The 23702-nt window shown below is 38.6% G+C and overlaps 1 protein-coding gene and 1 long non-coding RNA gene across 2 annotated transcripts in view; both read right to left on the reverse strand.

Annotated features, from left to right (window-relative positions):
• L (zinc finger protein Lobe) overlaps positions 1-23702 on the reverse strand; it is a 135786-nt gene that overhangs the window by 52192 nt on the left and 59892 nt on the right. The gene's annotated exons all lie outside the window — the stretch shown is intronic.
• Positions 17610-21757, reverse strand: LOC117155073 (uncharacterized). Its single transcript, XR_013059703.1, has 3 exons — positions 20517-21757; positions 20156-20434; positions 17610-19676 (listed from the first exon to the last, which is right to left on the reverse strand). It is a non-coding gene; the product is annotated as an uncharacterized LOC117155073 (long non-coding RNA).

The following is a 23702-nucleotide window of genomic DNA, read 5'->3' on the forward strand; positions in this document are numbered from 1 at the left end:
GTTTGAAAAAGTTGGGGAAAAGTCATAGATTTCATAATTGTTGGACGAAGAAAGGTATCCTATAAACTATTTTACCTAATCTGTAGTTAGATCAAGTATTACTTCCCTGCAGGATTACTGTGCGTACTCTTTGATGTTCAAGGAAAGAAATTCATTTTTAAGGGTTGTAAAAGTAAAATAAGTTTTACAATAATTAGAGGAAGGAAGGTATTTATATTAAATCAGCTCATTTAACTTTTACTTAGATTTGTTATTACATTGTTTGAGCATTATTCTCTTCATATTAATCTTATTTTTTTGAGAGTTTGTTATGTATGTATTATTTGATACATGGGAGTATACCTTCTTTTTATGTTTCAAAGTGTCAATGGGAGTAAGACACTTTTAAAATTATTGGTGAGAAATGGGTATTTAAATCACTTAATTAAAAATTATTATAGAGATAAAGATACAATATCTATCATAATTATACTATTAGGTTGTTCCAAAACTTTCTTTCCTTTCACAGCCAAATAACAGAGACGCATAACATTTTTTGTTTCATATTATTTTATTGAATTATGCACGATCCATCTTGCTCTATTAAGATAAAGTCCACAACAATTCACAGATTAGGTTTCATGTTTGTATAAAGATGCGTTGTTCTACACGACATGTTTGTACCCAATCCTTAACAAGTATAATATTATTTATGGGGTTTTTCTACGATTCCAAGATTCGATTTAAGGGAGCAGCGAATTACCGACAAAGGTGTTCGGGCTATTTCACCCGATTGTCGTTCAGACAGCGAACACGATCTCTTGCTCCACAGTCGGACGCGATAATTGCCGCAAAAAAGAAATCGACGTTATATGGCCGATGTTTTTTCAAAGTTCGAAGCACGGTGCACATATTCACCTGCGAGAAACGAAACCAGATACCCCAATCATCTTGTCACGGGTTATAGAAACGTGTACAAAGGGTGGGCCACAATAAACCGCCCCTGCAAGACACCAAGGTCCATCCGCCCCCGAAACGAATACCAGAGGAGATGGATCTACTCTCTCACGAAAGAGATTCGTCTCTCTTTTATCCCGAAATCGTACATTTATTTTACTATTTCTCCTTCATTGATAACGCATGATAAACGTTCCATTTTGTAGATTCACTGAATTCTTATCGAATTTTTTCCACGGTATTTCGAATATATTTCGGACGTAGAAAAATAAAAAATCTATTAGATCAAGAGTCCGTTCACAATTTTGTTGTTCTTCATTTCCATCTTATTTCATCCTCGAGGAACATCCCTTAAATATATCTTTACACCTGTAGCCGAACACCCTATGTATATCTATAATTTCGAGGAGTGATTCCACTTCAATTAATTAATTTCAATCTTCTCGATTAACTTCCATTGCCGTTTTACTCGAGTCACCGTCAAATCGAAGTTACCTTCTAATCAGTTCCTTCGATTCCACGAACGAAATGATTTAAAGAGGACGATGTAACGTTACTCTGAAATCTAAGTCATTCATACGTGAACCAATCATGGTCTGGTGGAATTGGGCTTTGTGGGAGCAACCGGTAAGCCATGACAGTGGCCATCAGCGTCACTAGGAAATCCTGCCCGAGTGGAATCAGAAAATATTTGATCTCGCACGTAACGGAAGCTCGAGGAAACGTTTACCAAAGAGATAGCGTGTGTGAGTGTGTACGTGTGTTTGAGACAGAAAGAGAGAGAGAGAGAGGGGGGGGGTGGGTGGTTAGCCAGTGGCGTTGGTGGGTGTACGGGGAGGTATAATGCATTGAATTAGACGCAAATGCACCCTGGACACCAATTGAACCGGCTTCCTGTGCTTCGTGCTCCATCTCTCCCCCGGGAACCACCGCCTTTCCTCGATATAACACGCGTGTATACCGCAGCATGCCTGGACGGCGATACCAAGATCTCCGTATTATAGTTTCACCCTCCCCACTCCTCTCTCTCTCTCTTCTCGAAATATTATAATTAAGCGACCAGAATGAAGAGTAGAGAATTCATTCGCTGTTTCAATGCAGCGCGATGGTTTGCATTCTATTTCGGTTACTTCGGATTATAATTGGTCGAGGTGTAGTTGCCTCGGGATCGTACAGAGTTTAACACGTTCGCCGCGGATCCGATTTTCATTTCGTACAATGATGCGCCGTGTGATTCCAACGGAAAGATTTTTATACGACACCTGTCTTCGTATCGTGAAATTTTACGTGTTACGTGCTCAACATGGACCATTCAGGCAAAGGTTTCGTTATCCGCCAGCACGTTCTCCGACCGATTCAGACGACAGTGGTCGTTGTAAGAAACGTTATTTACGCAGAAGCGACTGGAACTATCATTTCATTAAATCTCTCTCTATGGTAAGCGTATCTTTCGTTATATCTTGACAGATATGTTTTATTAATCTGTAGATTGATAGTTGGAGCAGGTACGATAGGGAACGCTATTCATATTGAAGCGATTCGAAGTATCGTTGTATAAATCGTTTGGCATAGCAAGTGCATTTCTTGATACATTTTAATATTGTCATTTTTTATTAACTTGAATTAACATTTAGGTCGGCTATGGCAATCTTGAAAAGATTTTCAGGCACGAAGCGGAACGCAGCAAGAAGTGCACGTGAAAGCTGTTGAACTTCTTTTTCGTCTTGCACTACATAGTTTCAGGTTCTTCGAGAATTGTTACACTAAGAGCTATTTTTTTATAATTTCACTATTTTTCGTTCTCGTACAACATTCGATTCAAATCTAAATAAAAATGACGAAATATAATGCGGTTTATTCTTGATGGGCATCTCATTAAGGTAGTTCACGGTTAGAAGGAACTCACAATTGTCCGCCACGCTCTTTTTCAACAATATTTTTCTTCTTTAAATGGTCCTTCTCGACATATCGAAACTCGATTGATATTTCTATTGATCAAAAACCTCAATAAATGAATCTAGTTATTATACATGTTCATCGAATATACTGCAAAATATGAATAAATTTTCTAATTCAATCAGATTCTACTTTATATGCCGCAGATATATCGTAAAATCTGAATAAATCGGTACAATCTGATTATTCTATGTGTTCATTAAACATACCATAAATCGAAGTTGATTAACAACAGTTTGCATACGAAGTTTACCGCAGTACACTTATTAAAGAATTAAAAAACCTCCGACGTCGTTGTTTCATTTTTCCTTTCTGTCTCATTTAAATGAGATAACAGCCTCCTGAAGGCTTTCGAGGTACAATGAAAGGATTCTAGACGAGGCAACGAGTAATTTCTTTAACCACGATTGCGCAATTCTATTCACGACAGGTGTACCCAGAGAAAAGGAGAATATGACGAGTAGACACGTCGTTCAGAATCGCATTAGGTCAAGGTAAATCGCCTTGTGATGTTAAGTATACTCTGTCAGCATACTTTTATTAGCAAGTATGACTTCAACATATTATGCAGGTTACCTTCCTCGAAATCGTCCCACTTCGATCACTTTTTGTTGCAATTCTTATCGCAGTTTCGTTGCAATTGGTACTCCAGTTTTTTTAACGAAATGTATTTAACGTAATTGAGTGTTTAACGAAGAACGAAATCTTTTTTTCCTAATATCGGATAAGCCGGAGAAATCTACGCAACACAAATTTTCACTCTTTCCACCGTAATCTAGGAAACTACCTTTTTCCAAAAGCGATCTTCTTTTCTCCAATGCACGTCTTCTCTTGCTGGAAAATGTGGACGGATAACCATTTTTCAAAGGTGCAATCTTCTCTGCCAATGCACATTTTAAGTTGCTGTAGTTTTATCTAGAACTGGACAACCGATAATATTCTTAATATTTCGAGGTTCTCAACGAAGATAAATATGACAATAAATATTGACAATACTGTATCGACGATACGTATTGATCCTTTTAATTGAGAACCTGGAAATATTGACAATATACAGGGTGGTTGGTAACTGGTGGTACAAGCGGAAAGGGGGTGATTCTACGTGAAAAAACAAGTCGAAAATGTAGAATACAAATTTTTCGTTCGAGGCTTTGTTTTCGAGAAAATCGACTTTGAATTTTCGTTCGGTACGCCTGCACTTTATCACGTCTCGTTATAACGGACCCCACTGTAGATTTTTAGAAAAATTAAAAAAAAAATTAAGAAAATAACGTCAATCGATACAACGATCTACAGTGAGATCCGTTATAACGAGACGTGATAAAGTGCACGCGTACCGAGCGAAAATTCAAAGTCGATTTTCTCGAAAACAAAGCCTCAAACGAAAAATTTTTATTCTATACTTTCGACTTCTTTTTTCGCGTAGAATTACCCCCCTTTCCGTTTGTACCACCAGTTACCAACCACCCTGTATATCGATAGTGCGAAGGCAGTCTAAGAAGCTCTCCTTCCTAAAATGAAATCCTTCCCTCAAATTTGTACCCACGTATTACTCAAAATATCGCAAGATTGCAACCGTTTGTTCTTCTAATCTACAACCTCGAAGTCCCCTCTTTTCGAAATAATTTTCCTCTGATTCGCATCTGAAATCATTTACCTCGCCAGAATCCACGTCCAATTCACCAAAGAGAACGTTTTTCAGTATCCATATTTTAAACATCGATCCTCTCGCAATGCGCATTTACAATTTTTGCATTTTGCTCACAGATCAAAGGAAAAAATCTTCTAAAACGAATCCTTCTTCCAACCTGTATGCAAAACCTATATCCTATCTCTGCACATTATATCGTATCCTCGCATCTGTTACCCAAAACGCTGCAACATTGCAATCTCATATTTCTAAAAGTACATCAACCTTTCTCGAAACAATTTTTCTCCGATCTACGCTGGAAGCCATTCGCTGGCCGGAGGAGCAAGCTTTTTGAAAACGAACTTTCGCTCTTGCAATTGCGATCTGAAAAACCTGGCCTTTTCAAAGGCAATCTCTTCTCTTCTCGAAGGAGAACGTGTCTCAACGTCGAACTTGGGAAGACGACGTCGATGAAGAAGAATAAGACGAACTGGAAAGGAAGCGCGTACAAGACTGTTCCTCTCTCTCTCTCTCTCTCTCTCTCTTTGTCTTTCTCTTATCCGCGTATACCGTAAGGTGCAGAGGATCGGGCGTGGAGCGATAAGAAGGCACCCGCAGGTGTAATTATGATTACCGCAGTGCAGAGAAAGACGGAGTATTGCGGGGCTCGTATGGCAGCGATGGGATCGTGGGAAATAGGAATCCTCGAACGGCACTTTCGCGTCTCTGGCTCTTGCTACCAACCAGCGCCGACCACCAACAATGCTGTTTTCCGATTGTTGGTCCCCTGGCCTTTCGTCGGCGGCTTCTCTCTACGAAGCTCGCAGCCTCCAGACACGCCTCCTACCTGTCCTAATCAAATATTTGCCGAGTCTCGTAATTTCAAACTGTTCGATCGGTTTAACTCGACCGATCGTCCAATCTTTTTGAAATATTCTTCAGAATAATTCCGTTCTTTTATCGTACCGGCCGTACTACCGGCGTAACGTTCTCAGCGTTTAAGCTAAAAGGTCTTAAAACAGGATAGAAACATCAAAATATAAGATTATGGCTAGCGAGCAGTGTTTCGAAAAGAAAGAAACTTTGTTTTGTCACAACTACATTGGAGCAATGTAGAATTTATCATTGTATTATTTAACGTATATTTTATCGTTAGAAATGTTTGCATTTGTCTCTGTATATTTTCATTAAGTGTACAAGGACCGATGGAAGTGTTGTACGTTATGTTGTAATTTATACAGGGTGTCTTGGTATCGATGGTACAGATAAGGCGGGGGTGGTTCTACGTGAAGAGACAAGTCGAAGGTGTGGGATGATTCTTTTCTCATTTGACGCTCCGTTTTCGAGAAGGGACAAGTTTAAAAGCGGACTTGGACTTAACTAGGTGCGGACTGGACAGAGACGAATAATCCAGAAGAGGTTGCTGTTGCGGTGAAGGTACGCGGAAAGAGGTAGAATAGAAGATTTCGTAGGACGCTTCGTTTACGGAGAAAATGAAGTTTGAAAATTGATCGGATACGATTTTGTATCAATTCTTCACTGGACGCGTCCGAACTCTATTTTCTTGAAAATGAGACCCCAAACGACCTGTAGAAATTGAGTTCGGGAAATAGCGTGCACGTCAAGGAACAATTAAAAGGTTAAAACGTTTAAATTGGAAGAAATGAATTAGATTAAAAAAGATGTTTGGAAGAAGAATGAAAATCAGAAAATTCTTGTAAATACTTATGAACGCTTTAAACGGGAAATTGAAATTTCCCAAATTTTAATTCGCACTCCTACGATAAATAAACTATTCTTGGCTAATAGAAGATAAAATAGCCGAAAAGTGTAGAAAATTCTGCAAACGAACGAAATTCTGATTTTCCAAACAATCGGAACAAAAAGGAAGAGGAAAGGAAACTGAATAAACAGAGAAAGAAACGATGAAAAACGCTAATAAATAGGAGTTGTTCGATTTTCAATTTCCGCGCGATCGAAGGCAGATAAAGCCGTGCCACGACATCTAGGCAATCGTTTCATGGCAACGGGAAGCGTAGGACGAACGTGAAAACACCCAGGTGGCCGTGTCTCCTAAAGAATCGTGGAGAAAGACAGAGGAAGAGAGAAAGAGGAAAAAAACAGAAGAACTTCTATCCGCCGCGGATAATACGCGGCTCGCTGGTTCGCCTCTCGGTCGGAGCAGTTAACAGGCGAGTTTTTCCAGCATGGACCCCATGGGTGGGCGCCATGGTACCCAGAGGTCTCGTTTCCAGCTATGCTTTATACCACGATCCACCCTCGCAACGCCGTGAACTGCGAACAACCCCATAAAGGTGGCCGAACCGCGAAGAATGCTCCTACGAACTGGAACTGGCCTCGATCAATCGTCTAATCTCGATCCAGCAAAATACATAGCACGTTCCATTTCTATCCCGCCAAACGGCGTCAGCATATTCTATGATTAACAATAAGTGAACAATGTTATATAAACGTAAGGTCGTAGACTATGTTTTGTCACAGATAGGAAAAATAATCAAATTTATGTTAAATATTATATTACATAACATTGTAAAAAAAACAATGTGCAACAACGACGACGACGACGAAGGTAATAAAAGCACATTGAAATTGTTAATCCTTTCATGGTATCTTTAGCTAACAGTGATTCACTAAGCTAGCAGGATTTATGGAATATTTAATGTAATTAAAATTTCTCTATTGATTATATCCTTCCTTCTTATCCTGGCCGTAAAACTTCTCTTTTATTATTATTTATCTTATCGTGCTAACAGATCTTACGTTTCGCTGCTTTTGTTATTTTCAGCCTGAAAATTTCAAGTGCTTCGTCCAAGGATGCAAAAAAAAAAAAAAAGGAAAATTCAACGGATCGATTTGTATACCGGGGAAAGATAGAAGTTGAGAATTATGTTCAGCATTGCGGTTAATACAAATGAAAAGCCATATACGGATGATAAAATGATAATACAAGTGGACAGAGAATATAAGATAGCGATCGATCGACGTTGAAAATATATTCGAGATATCTCAATTAGTGTGAAGTATGATACATCGAAGAGGATGAGAGGAACGTTGCATGGAAACTTGGGTGTCACCGCATCGATCTCGATACTCGAATCTAAAGCCTCGCTATGCCAACAAGTCTATTATATATTAAAATTTATGTCCTCAATTATGTTGTAAATGCAAATGCGATCCTCGAATGGTACATTGTCGTTAAGCGACTCGATGTAACTTGTACAAGGTCTTCGAAAGAGATTTCAAGAACGAAGGGAAATAAGGAGAAAAAAGTGGCATTATACGGCCACCTAATTGATCGATTTGCATTGCAGGATAATTCTTTTTTTTTCCTCTTCCTGACAGCTCTACAACATTGTGTAACTTGTCTCGAATTGCAACTGTGGTGCTTCGATTAAAGCTCCATTCACAGTTGAAGATCATTGTACAGGAATTTTCATTTTCACTGGATTAATGTAAAAAATTGCTCGTTCCTTTCACGCTAGACTATAGTCTATTTGTAATTTATTTATATTACATTTATTTATGTTGTATTATGTGCGTTTATAATTAGACATTTTATCTATTCAAATTACTGACCACGAGAGCTTGCCATTATTTCCAATTACAAACGTATGGTTTCATAGAAAAACCTGTCTACAACATTGTGTAACTTGTCTCGAATTGCAACTGTGGTGCTTCGATTAAAGCTCCATTCACAGTTGAAGATCATTGTACAGGAATTTTCATTTTCACTGGATTAATGTAAAAAATTGCTCGTTCCTTTCACGCTAGACTATAGTCTATTTGTAATTTATTTATATTACATTTATTTATGTTATATTATGTGCGTTTATAATTAGACATTTTATCTATTCAAATTACTGACCACGAGAGCTTGCCATTATTTCCAATTACAAACGTATGGTTTCATAGAAAAACCTGTCTTTTCGTCAGCAATATTTTCCTCTATATTTATAGATGGATTTATCATTCGTACATTTCGTGTGGATGGAGCCGCACGAACGCGTATTGGCGGTGTGTCCTTTCTCCGATCTTATCGTCCTTATTTCGACTCGGAGCCCTTATCCATCATCTTCTCCTTCGATTACGATCCACGACATCGAAGTCCAGAGAGTCGCGATGGCCTCGAGACCTCGATAGTGTCGACGAGAGCGAGAGAAGAAGAAGAAAAGGAAAGAGAAAAAGGGAAAAACGACGAGGGGGAAATAAAACGGAAGAAGGAAATATGGGAAAAATGAAACGGGTTGGTGGTTGTCGACGTAAAGAAGGAATAATAGAGACCTCTTTTTATCTCTCTCCCCCTCCCCCCTTCATCTCTCTCTTTTTCAGTTATCAAAATAAGTCGTATTCCCGGAAAATTAGAGAGTTCGATGAAAACGTGAGAATAAACGTTCTGGCAATCAAATTACCTGCTTTCAATCAGATAATTCGCTGTTTATTCAATGTAATGCAACTGACGAAGAAAATTTCGACGATACTTTCAGCTCACGAGAGTCGACGAGTTGTAATATTATTGCTGTAGAGATTTAAGAACAACAATTGTGAAATACCACGTGTAGATTTATAGAATTATACCATACAGTGGAATAATTAAGTTTCCAGTGAACGCATCGTTTAAAGAACATTTTCAATTCATGAGGTTCGAAGAAGTAAGTTATTTCGGTTGGAAAAATGCCGAGAATAGAAATCACACGAGAGCTAGCAAAAATAAATTTCCTCCAATTATTCACGTTCTACGTGGTGCGATTGAAAATATCGTCTATTAGCGGATGTCGTAAAATTATGATATTAAAACGTAACATATTGCAAGTTAAATAACGTTATAAATATTAACAGCGAAATATCAATTAGGAAATAATATCTGGAAGAGCGGAAAAATAAGAGCCGAGAAGCGTTCTAAAAAATTCAAAGTAACAAGATAAAAATAAAATTGTGTCCATCTATCGTTGCAGATGGTAGGATTGAAACATTAAATGCGAAATAAGACGTGGACAAAATTGAAGAATAAAAGTTGCGAGGCGTTGCACGAAATTTTATAAAAGTAAAATTATATAAATTTATAAAAGTAGAATTTCTTTCCAGGAGTATGATTTAATTTCCGTACGATGAAATTGACGAAATGGAATCGAATGGATGCTTTCGGTATACGGGGGATGAAAAATGAAACGCTAAAAGGTGAACGAACAAATACAGGAAAGAGAAACTGGCGAAAAGCGAAGCAAAATTGGGTGAATGAGGATGGTAGGGGGGGAAAGAGAAAGAGAGCGGCAAACCACACGTATGCAAACTTTTAATAACGCGAACATCCTCTTTTTACTGGTACAAGGTGTTCGTTAGCAGTTTACGAGCGGATAATTATACGACGATACGGCAATATCCGCGCTAACTTTTTCAACCCCTCTCGTGCGTTATTTTTTACCACGATTAAAGTACTTCACGACCGTTTTTACGGACTAACGGTGAACAATTGCCTCTTTTTTAAACTTTTGTTGCGTCACGACATTGTTTGTCTGTTAAATTCTCCTTTACGATTTTCTTTTTGTCTCCTTCTCTTGCTTCCTAGTTCATCCCAGTTCACGTAAAATTCTCCAATGGATGATAAACGAATCGTGTTTATTAAATTGTAGATATTAGATCAAATGTTAATTAAATATTAAATTGATAATTGTAGAAATTAAATTAATAAGGAAAATTAGATTAATAATAATAATAATAAAATATTAGATTAAATAGTATCTATTTCTTTAATTATAAATATTTCTTTGGAATTTCACGCGAATTTTAGAATAATTTTTCATTTGTTACCATAAGACCTTTCTTCTAAACTTCACTCGAAAATGTTCACTCGATCGTTAAACTCGTTTACTAAATGTTCTGCAAAAGTTCCTGAAAAAGTTCCATTCACCTAGAACTCACCTCTTTCAACATCAACAAATTTCTTCCAGCTAGAAAAATCCAACTCACCTAAAAATCATCCCTTCCAGCAGCTACAAATATACAAATTTTTCCAGTCGCAAAAGTTTCTTGAAAAATCCTCTCCATTCAAAAATTCCCCTTTCAACGTCCCCGTGTACGTATCTAGTCGTCTTTCATCGCGCAAGTTGCTCAAAAAAGTCCTACATTCCTAAAAATTACCTATCAAGTTATCATGTTCCAATTTCTGTAATCTACTTTAGCAAATCTCTTCCGTATAAAACCCATTTTGCATTCGCAAAATCCTGCCTTTCGGCTTTACGTGCATTTTGCAACGTTCGTTCGTGGAGAAACCCTGTCTGAAAAATTCTCTCCCTGAAAATTCACCCTATCCATCGCTACTGCGTTTTCTTCATCGCTACATTCACGAATTAATATATCCATCGTCGTGCCTATTTTTGTTAATTTATTTGGAACGTCCAATTAACTTCATCGATTCGTAGAACGAACAATACGAAACCCCATAGACGAAAGATCTCCCGAGCCTGTAACGCGAATTCAATTAAGCGTAAGCGTTTCTCTGCGGTCAACACGTGGGCGTACAAAGTCGATTATCGCGATGCACGCATGACACGCGTGTGCATCGGAGCCGCCATTGCACGCGAGACGTTTTCTTTTCATCTTTCTCTTCATCTCTGTACGTCGTGCGGTGCTCGTGGAACACGACGGCGAAAGGGCAAATTGCCTCGATCCTTGTCTCAACTGGCCTGAAACCGCAATTGCTTAAGACCCGGACAATTAAACGGCGCGCGCCACGACGAGATTCGCTCCCTCGGGGGAGATGCTCGTCCACCGTTGTAAATCCGCAGGACGAGCTCGAGGATTCGCGTGCCACCGATTCTTAATACGAATTTTAGACGAGGATCTCGTTTGACTCTTTGGCGTCGAACGTTTTGGTATTTAATAATTTCTTAGTATTTAGATATTTAGATACGAATTCAAATAAATAAATTGAAAGGAAAGAAAAACACAAAGAAAAGAAAATTCATTTCCCGACATTCTCATTTACATTGCGTACGAATGCCCTCCAAGTAAAAATTCTATCGGGTCATTCAGAGCAAAACGTCCACAGGGATACCAGAGTCCAGATGAGAATGCGAAGAGTCAGCGTTGGTAATAGATCCATCGTCGAGGTGGATTCCTGGTCGGTGATGACCACGTCGTAGAAGGTGATCCCGTTCTCGTGATCGTCGAACACGAAGATTTTATCTGGTGCCGAACCGGTGGCCAAATACTAATTGGACACGGCTTTATTTATACCCGACGTTACGCTTCGGGGCAGCTCCCACAGTAGCCCACGTGGCATTCCTTCTACTTGGGCTTCTCCCATCGTGTCTAGTATGCTTGCTCCCCTTAAAATCGAATGGGTGTCCTCGGCCGTTCCTTTCCCGCTGTTGTCTGTCGACGCTCGTTTCGAATTGCTTTTTTCTCTTTTCGACTCGAGCCACAGACAAGTTGAAGCCAGGGCTTTTTAAAACGAGTGAGAACTCGATCGTTGCATGACAGCAGAAGGTTTCACCATGCTCTACGCGGATAATACTTTTCTCGACGATGTGCGCGCATCGAGATGGTTTCTCATTATAACATAGTATTAATGTAACACGAGTTGTACATTTTTTAATTTAATTATATGACAATGAAATATATATATAATATTTAACATTTTATTCTACGCGTAGAAACGACGTTTAAAATTGTTCCCAAGATCGCCAAGGGAATGTATATTCCCGGTGACTATTTCAAATTAAAATTCCACGAAGTTAATGCCCGGTGCGTATTGCAAAGCGTTTAAGGGGCCATTCGTATAGGTGCAATATAACCTCTCGAGCATTGTACGGTTGAACGTTAGGTGTATACGTATACCCCTTTACTATTATCGTGAAGGAAACCGCAAATCTCGCCTCAACGGCAATCCTTTCTCTCCGCCAAGAGAATTGCATAGTGTGGGACAGTGTCCTCCTCTTTCCCTTGGCCAACTCACTTCCGCACGATTACGTGCAATCTTTCATCCACCGGTTTAGCCGTTTTCTACTATTTTTACCTTTCCCTGTCGTGTAACGCGTCCCTGTCTCTTTATTCGTATCACTTACATCCTACGTTACATTCGTATGGTTTAACCAGTCAGCTGTTTTTGACGAGTATACTCGTCATGAGGAAATGGCAACATTTCGTGTTACGGCGAGTATACTCGTCATGCGTAGGAAATGGCAACGTTTCGAGTTACGACGAGTATACTCGTCACGAGGAAATGGCAATGTTTCGTGTTACGACGAGTATACTTGTGAGGAAATGGCAACGTTTCGTGTTACGACGAGTATACTCGTCATGAGGAAATGGCGACATTTCGAGTTACGACGAGTATACTCGTCACCAGGAAATGGCAACGTTTCGTGTTACGACGAGTATACTTGTAAGGAAACGGCAACGTTTCGTGTTACGACGAGTATACTCGTCATGAGGAAATGGCAACGTTTCGTGGTTCGACGAGTATACTCGTCATGAGGAAATGGCAACGTTTCGTGTTACGAGTATACTCGTCATGAGGAAATGGCAACGTTTCATGTTACGACGAGTATACTCGTCATGCGTAGGAAAAGATAGAACAGGCATTCCGGTACAACTAAATTCTATATTATAACAACAGCCGCACACGCTCTGTGCTTGACGAGTATACTCGTCATCGCTTACAGTTTGCCACGATTTTAGGTACACTGTTTTCAAACAGACCGCAGCAGCTGACTGGTTAAGGGTAACGTAACAGATAGAAGCTTCTTCCCGTATCTATAACGACAGAATTTCTCAGCGACCGGCAACCTGGCGACCCTGCGACATTACAAAATCCGCCATAGTCATAGCGACGTTACTCTCGATCTATCTCGATCGAAATTCCGGACTCCCCTGTCCGTGCGAGCTGGATCCGCTGAAGTTGAACTCGCGGCAGAATTCTTAATTTTAGCGTATGATGGCGTCATTGAAGGCTGGCGAGCCGGCGTTGTACGCGACGCATGTCGCGGCAAGTGAAATACAAAACGGACTCGCGGAGAGACGGACGCGGACGGACGTACCGCGTACAGGAATCTCTTGTGCGATAAAATCTGCCGACCTACACCTCGGCTCCTTCAGAGAGAAGGACGCCGCTTACGGGAACGCTATATACATTGGCGAAGACTGTGTGCGCCACGAGTTTCGTGATATGCTGGCTTCGCCTTCGCTTGATCCCGATTGCTTGCATCGATCCACGATCGACGTCGTTGATAACGAACGAAATTAGAACGCTTTCAGCTAGAGTGAACCGAGGGTGGTCAGCGGTTCGATCGTTCGTTGCAGGGAAACGCGGAGTAAAGTACTATAGTAGAACTCCTTGTCGTTCGAATATCCTAATAAACTTTGTGTTATTCGAAGTATTGCAATATTCCCCAGGCATATTTTATTAGCGTTCGTGTACAACGTACTCTTTGACATATTCGATCGAGCGAGTTCTCATCGTAGGAATTTGTAGGTATGAAACCAGTAGACGCGCGAGTATCGAGAGAAAAGACGGTGTAATTGGAAAACTGGAAAGTGTAAACGCGACAGAATTAGCAAGAACACGCGATGTCAGAAAAGCCACGACAGCACACGTTGAAAAACAAGAACGTGATATCGGATGATTACCCGAAGCAGGTACGGTGTTTCCGTAAACACGGTCACATTCCTGTGCATGGCCACGCAAGAGTATACACACTGTGTGATAAAATCTTTTAATCGCGCGAGGTGATTTCTTGCAAAACAGATAGGAAGAAAATATAGAATCAAATTTTGTCGTCCGAGGCTGAGTTGACGAGAAAACTAATTTTGGAAATTTGTTTGATATCCATGGCTAGACTCGAGCAAACAGTAAGAAGAACGTTAGTCTACGCGCCAGAAGGTTCTTCATTTTCAAGAAAATAGAGTTTGCTCGCACCCTGCGATCACCGAAAATTCGAAGCAATTAATTACGTGTTTATTTAAATTAACTTAAGAAAAATATAGAATCGTGAGACGTAAATGGAGATAGGTGGAAACCGAACGTTGTTACGCTACCCTTCGTGACGCGAACAATCGACGAGATTGCAGGTCGAAGATTATACGATCGAACAAATCTACTATATCAATCGAACGTTTGAGAAAAATATAGAATTTCAAGACACGAAGCTTTGAACGAGCGTTTGCGCTAACTCCAAGTCGAAAAACTGGGGCAAGGTTTATACGATTTTGTCCAAGCATATTTAAGCGATATACCAATGCGCAAGGTGATGTGTTTAACATGCGTGGCGTGTAAAATTCCATCTCGTCTAAAATTCTATGAAACAGAGATCGTAGAATCTATTCCAGCATAGAATTTTTCTAAGATGAAAAAAAATTTGTTCAGCAAGGAAAAACGAAAGTGAATATTACTTTCGCTCACAAAATGAAAGTCTAATTTCCGGTTTCTGTTCTCTTGTTCGTTTCTTTTCCTGCCAAGCTCGCAGCCGGGCTTCCTTCGCTCCTCGAAATATTTGTCTGCCAACTATTCATCAACAGTCAATTGTTCGAGTGTATCGTTGATCGCCTTTAATTCCTTCAACCGAACAATTTTCCTTCGTTTTCGAACTCTTCCATCACACGTCTCAATAGCTCCTTGCTATTCATTAATCTCATTATTTGCTCTTATTCTAATATCTTAATTAACTCTTTCGAACGTTCTAACCTGCCTCGTTCGTTCGAAAAGTGTTCACCATATAGAAACATGGTGCAATTACGAGAAGTATCCCGCGAAGTATCAAAGATCGAAGGCTATAACTTCCGATAATGGTTTCATCGAGGGTTTCCTCTCCTTCGACCGTGTATTACGATCGGGCAGGACGAGCAGAATTTCCGAGACTGGAAACGCGCAGCTCCGGGAAAACAATAATCCCGGCTAATGATGATTACCTAGCACTCAGCTCCGGCTAGGATTAATTTAGCCCATTTGCATTCGTAAGCGAGCCGTTACCTGTTATACCGTGCTACCTTGTCGCAATCGCGGCCGTGCAAATAACGCGTGCTCCATTCCCGAAAGACAGATCCCTATGTCGTTTAATAAACACACCGCTAAAATACATTGTACACACTCGTCGCTTCTAAGCCTTCTCTACACTAGATCCCATTTTTTTTCTTTTTTCTTTTTGATTTAATCTCTTTCTACGAATTATTCTTTCTTCGTGATAGCTATGGTGCAAGAATTTTACTATTTAACGCTAATCATCTGATTTTATGTAAATTCCTGTCTTATCTGATCGATAAATTTCTCAATTTTTGTTAATAAAAGAACTTTCAGAAAGTTAGACCAGTGAAAGAAATAACAACGAGCGTGCAATTTCGAATTAAATTTTGAGACCAGGCTTGGTGAGATTAGCGTTAATCTGAAATGTTTCGTAGCTGGAAAATAATATTTTCTAGCTGCGAAATAACGTTCTTAGTATTTTAAAATCGTAAAATAATATTTTAAGTCTACCCTATGTATATGTGTGTGTGTGTGTGTTAAAAGATTGGTCAACATCTGTATCATTTTTGTGTCACGTTCGTATGCAATGGTTTTTTTTAATGCAATTTTTTTTTATGTAATTGGAATTATCGCGAACCTTACGGATACGTGGCTGAAATCATTGTTTTCCAAACTTATCCGTGTTTGATGGAAAAACGTTGATTTTCGAAGATCTGTCTCGTCCTCGACGTGTAAAGTAAGACGTCGCGGAACTTGGTGTTTCCTGATTTTATTTCGTTTAGCCCTTTTCAAGCTTTGACAGCTTCTGGCTCGCTCGATTTTCCTCATAGCTTCGTAACGTCATTTTCCTTGGTAATCGATCGAGTCACCTTATGGGGAAGTAGGCCAAGTAGTTGGTGATAAAATATCATTGCGTTTTCGTGCGATCGTTGCAAATGTTCGTATGGAAACTTAAGGAAAATTTCAGGCTGTATTTTTCTCCGATTAGAATTTTATCCACAAACTGCTTTAGAAACATTTCCAAATTTTTCTCCCCCCAGGAATCACGTCGTGTCCGCCTTTACGCGTTTTTCGACCACACCCTGTATATTCCTGAAAGCGCCGATTAACTCGCCGGAAGCAAAAGGTAGAAGAAACGAAATTCAATGGTGAAATTAAGTAGAATCCAATTTTCTTCGTTTCCGCTGTTAATATATATATTTTCGCAATTTCTCGAAAGAAATTAAAAGATAGTAAGTGGAAAGGTATTTTTGCCATAGCTTTCGTCACACGAAGTACAGTTGGTAATAGCGAAAGGGTTGACCACGTTGCTCTAACGATGCAACAAAGTGCACCGGCTGTATTTTCAGCCACGAGAAGAAGAAAGTCGGCTGAGTAATCGAATATAAATGGGTCAATCGGCTCGATGCGACGCCGTGAACAACACGCGAGTTCGAAACGATGTTCATTAAACGTTTGGGCCGCTTTCCAAATCGAGATACCACGCGAAAAGCTGGCTATTGTGAGTCAATCGACTCAAACGATCGTCTTTTATACCTTTCGTCGAAATTGGCACTCTGAAGCACTCGGATCCCTTTCACTCTCTGTTGCAAAATTATACCTTGAATAAATACCTCGGTACTTCAATTTTAAATACTTCAACCTTCTATTATTATTATTATTATTATCGTAAACTGACTGAAAAATTGTTAAGATGATGGGACAAAAGAATACAAAATTCCAATACTGGAAGTAGAATAAAATTTTCGGCAGACTTGTTAGAAGATGCAAAATTAAAAGAAAAAAGGGACAAAAAATTCGTGTTCTAAAAGAATGAAAATCCAGAAGCTAAAAAATATTATTTGTAAAATATTACGTAGAGTATGTTATCTATAAAATATTATTAAATCTTGCGAACTTTGGACAGCAAGATAAAAAGCTGCTAGGTATGCGATTCTAAACGATGCAATATTTTTTCCTACCAAAGGGTAATATATTCTACAAACTTTATAAAACAAACTTCTTTAACTTCAACAAGAACGTTCTATTCTTATGAACAATTTCTATAATATCTTCTATCCATATTCAAATATCGAATATAAATTATAGGAAAATTCGTGTAGTGGGAAATTTATAATGGTAATAAATAATATAGGAACGTGGTAAGAAAAATGTTGCAAGCCTGTGTTGTGTTGAAGGGGAGAAAAGAGATGGAAGTGAAATCAAACGATCAAATACAGGATTAAACAGCGTATCGATTCGACACGACGCAACGGGTGGAATGATCGCAATAAGACACAGGATTTCAACATCGATTCGCATTAAAATTACTGAGGCAGCAGAATCCTGGCTCCCTTTAACGCATCGTCGACTGTATGGTATATATGCTACAAGATTACGAATAAACCGCTACATACTACCAATGAAAAACATTAATGGATCGTGACTGGCTCCTGCCTCCAAGTAACTTCCATTGCACCTTTTTGGAATTCATCTGGTTTCTCAAGCCGATGAGTAGATACAAAGTTGCACGACTAGTTCGCCAATATTCAGAGTCCGAATAATAATTAAATCAGAAGCAGAAGATTGTTTAGAGGGTGTCGTGTGAAAGCGATTTTCTGAAAATTTGAAAAATACAAGATCTGAAAAATACAAGAAAATTGCTTGCAAATTTTAAATGTCAATTAAGTTGACATTTGTTGACAAAATGTCAAGTTGAAAATGTGATGGGTAAACAAAATAGCAATTGTTGAATTTCAAATTCTGGATATCAATCGTTGAAAAATAGTAAAAAATATAATAGAGAAGCGGATTACTAAGTTTCAAATTTTGCCTATCAATTATTGCATACCTTTAGATTTCTGTAATCTATCAATCAGATATAAAAAAAGAGATTAATTCGGATAAACATCCATCTTTGATCAATTTTCCTATTTAAATAAATAAGACACAAACTTCTCGCGAGATCAATTTCCTAAATTCTATCGGATAAGAAAAAGAAAATATTCCTTTTATAGTTGGCTATATAAGTTTCTCACTAAACCAGTTTTACGTTTTCGAGTCCTATCGACCATAAAAAATCAACCATTACTATACATATGTATCAAATTCTTAAATAAAACACTTCCTTTTCTCCCTCTATATTTCTACCAAAGCGAAGAATATCTTAAAAATGCAAAACTCCAACTAAAATATATGGATTTTAAATGAGTGAAAAATAAAGAGAACGAATTTCTGTGGTATATTATTTTTCTGTGCTATCACCATCCTATTAATATTTAAAGACCAGCAGAAAGGACCTTTCTGCTCAATCTTATTAAATACAAAATATATATAAATATATATAAATAATAATAATATATATAAATAAATATAAAAAAGAAAATATTTCCTATATAAAGTTTCTGCCTACGTATATCTATCTGCATGTACAAACTTTCTGCCCATACAAACAAACACCAAACTCTTATCAAACACCAAAAATCACCCATCCCAACTATTACCTGTATCGAATTTTATAATAATATACCTTCGTTGCTTTCGTTATATTTCCAACAAATTATTACTAGAAGACATTACGAGTAGAAAGGAAGAGATCGGAAAAATTAGAAAAGAAAAGCCCTCGAATTCTAGCAAAGCAAAGAATATTAAAAAAAAAAAAAAGAAAAATTGCAAATAAAATATACGAATTCCTAGTTCTAAATGGATTAACAATAGAAAGAAGGAAATTTTTATGCGCTATTATTAAATATTGCATTCTACTTCTATCGTTTTACTTCTCAATGTTAGTATCCATCTATTATTCTATCGATGTACTACTTTTTCTGCGTTATTACTATTCCATTATTCTGTTATTGTATTATTTCTCTGGATGCTATTATTTGACGATTGTTTGTCGGTTGTTTTATTTGACGCGGAGATGGTGACTGGTAGCAGGACGTTTTGCACTTCAGGGGCGTTGTACTCTCCCCGACGATGGTGGGACTGATGCTTTCTCATGGCACCCGGGGGAATTTAGGCGAAAAGTTTCACCCTGACCGGCCCGAGGCGTGCGATCCTTATGGCGCCGGAAACTTTTCGCTGGTCCAGACCTCGTCGCCGATTTCGCGTTATCGCGTCGTCTTCGACGACCCTGGTTATCGCTTCATCCAGCCTACATCGTAGTCATAGAAAGATCGTGTGCTTCACCGAATAAGTCTGAAAATCATGAACGTGGTATCGTGAATCTTTTTACGATTATTAAAGTTTTCTCAATGAACGTATGTTATTACGTATGAAAAATACTCTGCGACAGACCATACTTTCATTTCATAAGAAAATGTAGAACCAGTTCAAGAGTTCAATCTAGAAATTCGAGGGATAACTTGAAGACGCCTAATCATTTGAACGTTGAATGAAAAAATTCAGGAAACGATTTAAAACGATATAAAAGTGCATATTCAAAATTTCAAAAGGAATTTACAAACTCTGAATAAAATAAAGAAACTGTAATTCCACTGCATTACTAAATTATTGCCTGACTAAATTAGTAGAGAGTTTCAATAACGAAAGATCGTTGAATCGCGTTAAATGTTGCGATAAACGAAGCTTGGTAAATTAAATTCCCGATTAATTTCTGCCAGTATAGGAAGGTTGAACGAATATTTTTAATATAAGAAAAATACGACGCAACGTACAATATTCGTATGGATCCAGAGAACGTTTCCAAATAAATTTCCAATTTCCAAATTTGCCCGATCAATTAGACAAATTTCGTTCCTCTGACATTTAACGTTAACAACGATCGTTAAATATATTCATCTCTCTAGCGAGAACTTGAGATAGCGTAGGACAGAAGTAACAGGCATGTAAATCAATTTGCCTCTCGGTTACACGAAGATTGCTGCCAAAAAGGGAAGAAAAAGTCTGGCCGCCCATAAAACACCACGTAATCGCATAGTTCCGTAGAAACTAACCTGCAAAACGAAAAAATACCGTAAAATCGCGATTCCGTTTAGCCGATAATTTTAGCAGGTGGGAAAAAGAGGTAGAACTTACCAGAGAAATTTCCGCGTGGTCTAACGCTAAAACGTTGGTGTGTGCGCGCGTGTTACCTTGCTGTGCGTGGTTTCGCGGTATTCACGCGAGAAAACTCCCCGGAGAAATAACCGGCTTGTATGTAATGTACGCCGAGGCATTGTAAGGGGGTGTAAAGTCGGCGCTACGGCCCTGATGGGGGGTTAGTTGAGTAAAAAAAGAAGAAGGAAAACAAGGCGAAAAAATAATAAAAGAGGAAGAAGGCATCGATCTAGCTAGCAGGTGTGAAACACCATCGACCCAAGCGGCGCGCCGTGTATTTATTATTTTATTAGCACCAGGGACCGGAAGCTGTGAAACAAGGAGCTCCTCCAAGCGAAAGGAAACGAGTGCAACGGAGGCTGTCAATTTGCTCGATGAAGATTAGAGGACTGGCGTGTTGGATACGTAATGGGTGCATGGCGCTTGTGGTTCATATTTTATGGAATTTCTTTTCCTTCGTTTTCTCTTTCAGAGATTTCCTTCAAAAAAAAAAAAAAAGAAGAATAGAAAGACTGGAGATTAGTAGGTCAAAGATATCGTAAGCTAGGTTATGCTCTTCTCTCGTATGCTTCGTTATATGCTGATATCTCTTGCATCATCCACAGAGAAGCAATTCTTTAATTCGGTATATCTGTTCCTTTTTCAAATTTGTGTTTAACGTCGCACCGAATATGGGGTTATTACATATTTATTTTTCCCAGGAAATCTTAACGCCTCTGTTTTTGTGTTTCTGTATATCTGCATTCGTATAGGAAGTGGACGGCCATTAATTATTGATTACGATATAGGTTATAGGACGGTGGCACTGTTTTCTTTAAATTAGATTGTCTTTTTTTAAGAATTTGTTTAAAATCGAAGGCCACAGGTCAACGACATGGTAAATCATATGTTCTATCGTTTATAGAGCAGCGATTTTTAAATTCAATATATCGGTAACTAATTTCTTGCGAGAACAATCTTTTTTTAAAAGGAGTTTGTTTAAAATTGAAGGTTATGCGTGAAGAACATAGTAAGTTATATGTCTTACCTTAGAAGAAGCTTGTCTTAGAGGAGCAATTTTAAAATTCAATGTATTGTTAGCCAATTCCGTTTGTATCAAAGCTGTCTCTTCATTTGACGATGGGAATTCTAAAAAGTAGAATCTATTTTCTTCTTAATTCTTGAATTTGAATATTTACGCAGGCGAAATGACGATTAGTGGAGTACAGCGCTATGGAAAATGAATAAACTACAAGTCCGATCACACGGTTACCGCTGGCCGGTAAATCAGAGAGCTGCTAAGACTGTTCTAAAAGAGGGAATTACAAATGCATATCGAGAATTTAGAAGTTTCAGTGTAATTATAAACAATATCCAACGACCGTGGAAAATAAAACCGATCTAAATAATAAAAGACTTTATACAGATACAAATTACAGAGATAAATTGAAACATATTACTGCGATATACATAGCTGTAATATAATACACCCCAGAAACTAATCAATAAATATAACCACGTAATTTGTTCACTTTCAATTAGTCGTACTCCGTACAAAAACACCTACTCCTAATTTCCTTCCAAAGTAACACGTGACTTTACCACTCTCGGCAATATTTCATTAGATCCAGCCTTACAATTATACCTTACAAGCTAAATTCTAACGTCTTATTGGAATGCCAGAAACTTTATACGTTTCCACCTCGTACCGCCTCGATTAAAAAACTTCATTTTCTCTCTAGATTTACGTTTAACCACCGACAACTAAGATAAAGATACAACCAAACGAAAAGATCAACATTTCCACTGCACACATAATTTCTAGAAAAAAATGTCCAACCAACGGCCTCGCTCATTCACGTAACTCCATACTAATCATTTCTAATAAAATATCTCAAAGAGGAGACTGAACAATTTTCCACTCGGTGTCACGTTCTGTTATTTTTACAAAAAAATGACCATCGCCGTTTCTACGAAAAATGACCAACTAATAATTTCACTGGGCCTCGTAACTCTATGCCAATTATTCTCATTAAAATACCTCGAAGTGGACACTTGGTAAATTACCATTTCGCGTGATATCAATTAAACAGCTTAACGAGGATAATAAAAAGGAGAAGAAGGGTATTTATTTAACATATGAGAATTGGCTGAAACGTGCGTCAAGCCGACAATCAAGGAGCGAAGAGGGGTTAAATAAAGAGAACGCGATAGAGGAAGTGGAGCTTCGTCAAGCTTTCGCCGGCATGAGATGTTGATCAGGCAGGTAAGCTTGGTGACACCGGTCCAACCGGCTGTCAGAACTTTATCGAATAATAAACGAATTAAACAGCGGGAAGGACGATGGGCTGGCGGACATTTAAAGTGCTCGTCCATGTCCACGTCCGTCCTGGCTAATTACCGTCGACTTTAACCGCGATCCGGAACACCAAATTTCATCCTCGACAAAACAATTTCCGCCCAGCAACTCTGTCTCACCGATTATTTCTCTACCAATTCTCTGACGCTTCCGTTTCCATACTTTTTATATCCGCTACGATCTTCTACCGAATTCCAGACGAATTGCGGCGAATTTTGGTATTTAGGTGGCCGATGAGAACACCAGTTTTCCATTTTTATTTCCCAGTTTTGGGGAGATCGACGATTGACGCGAGCTCACACTCCACGTCAATTAGATTTTGGATGAAAGCTTCGAAGACAAGGAAGCGCCGGTTCCCCGTAAGAATTTTACGTTTCGCAGAAATTTCTCCTTTCCAACTATTCTCGACTCTTCTCTCAATATTTTGCTGGCTTTGGTTCTTAATGGAACTTTTTCCTAGGCATTTCAACGGTCTTCGAAATATAATTTTCCCTTTTCGTCGTGTGTCGAGCAACATGGAAAATAGGAAAATGTAGATCTTCGTTAGGATCTTTTTATTCGTTTTTATCAGGATTTATCAGGTAGAATGCATGATCGTATTAACGATAGATTATTATTTATTTGGTTATTTAGTTGCTTGAGCGGTTTACGACGCAGAAGACGCGTTACAAAGTAATAATGAATAAGCAAGTTGAAGGCTTCTTGGTGTCCAAAGACAGACCAGCTTTAAATTTTCAACGTGTCTATCGAGGCTGTTGTAGCTTAGTTAATCTACAGACATGGTCAAGACTAGACGGACAAAACCCTATGCGACACATCTACAGAGA

Source organism: Bombus vancouverensis, chromosome 12 (genome assembly GCF_051014615.1).
Source record: "Bombus vancouverensis nearcticus chromosome 12, iyBomVanc1_principal, whole genome shotgun sequence".
In the NCBI taxonomy this organism is placed as follows: Eukaryota; Metazoa; Arthropoda; class Insecta; order Hymenoptera; family Apidae; genus Bombus; species Bombus vancouverensis.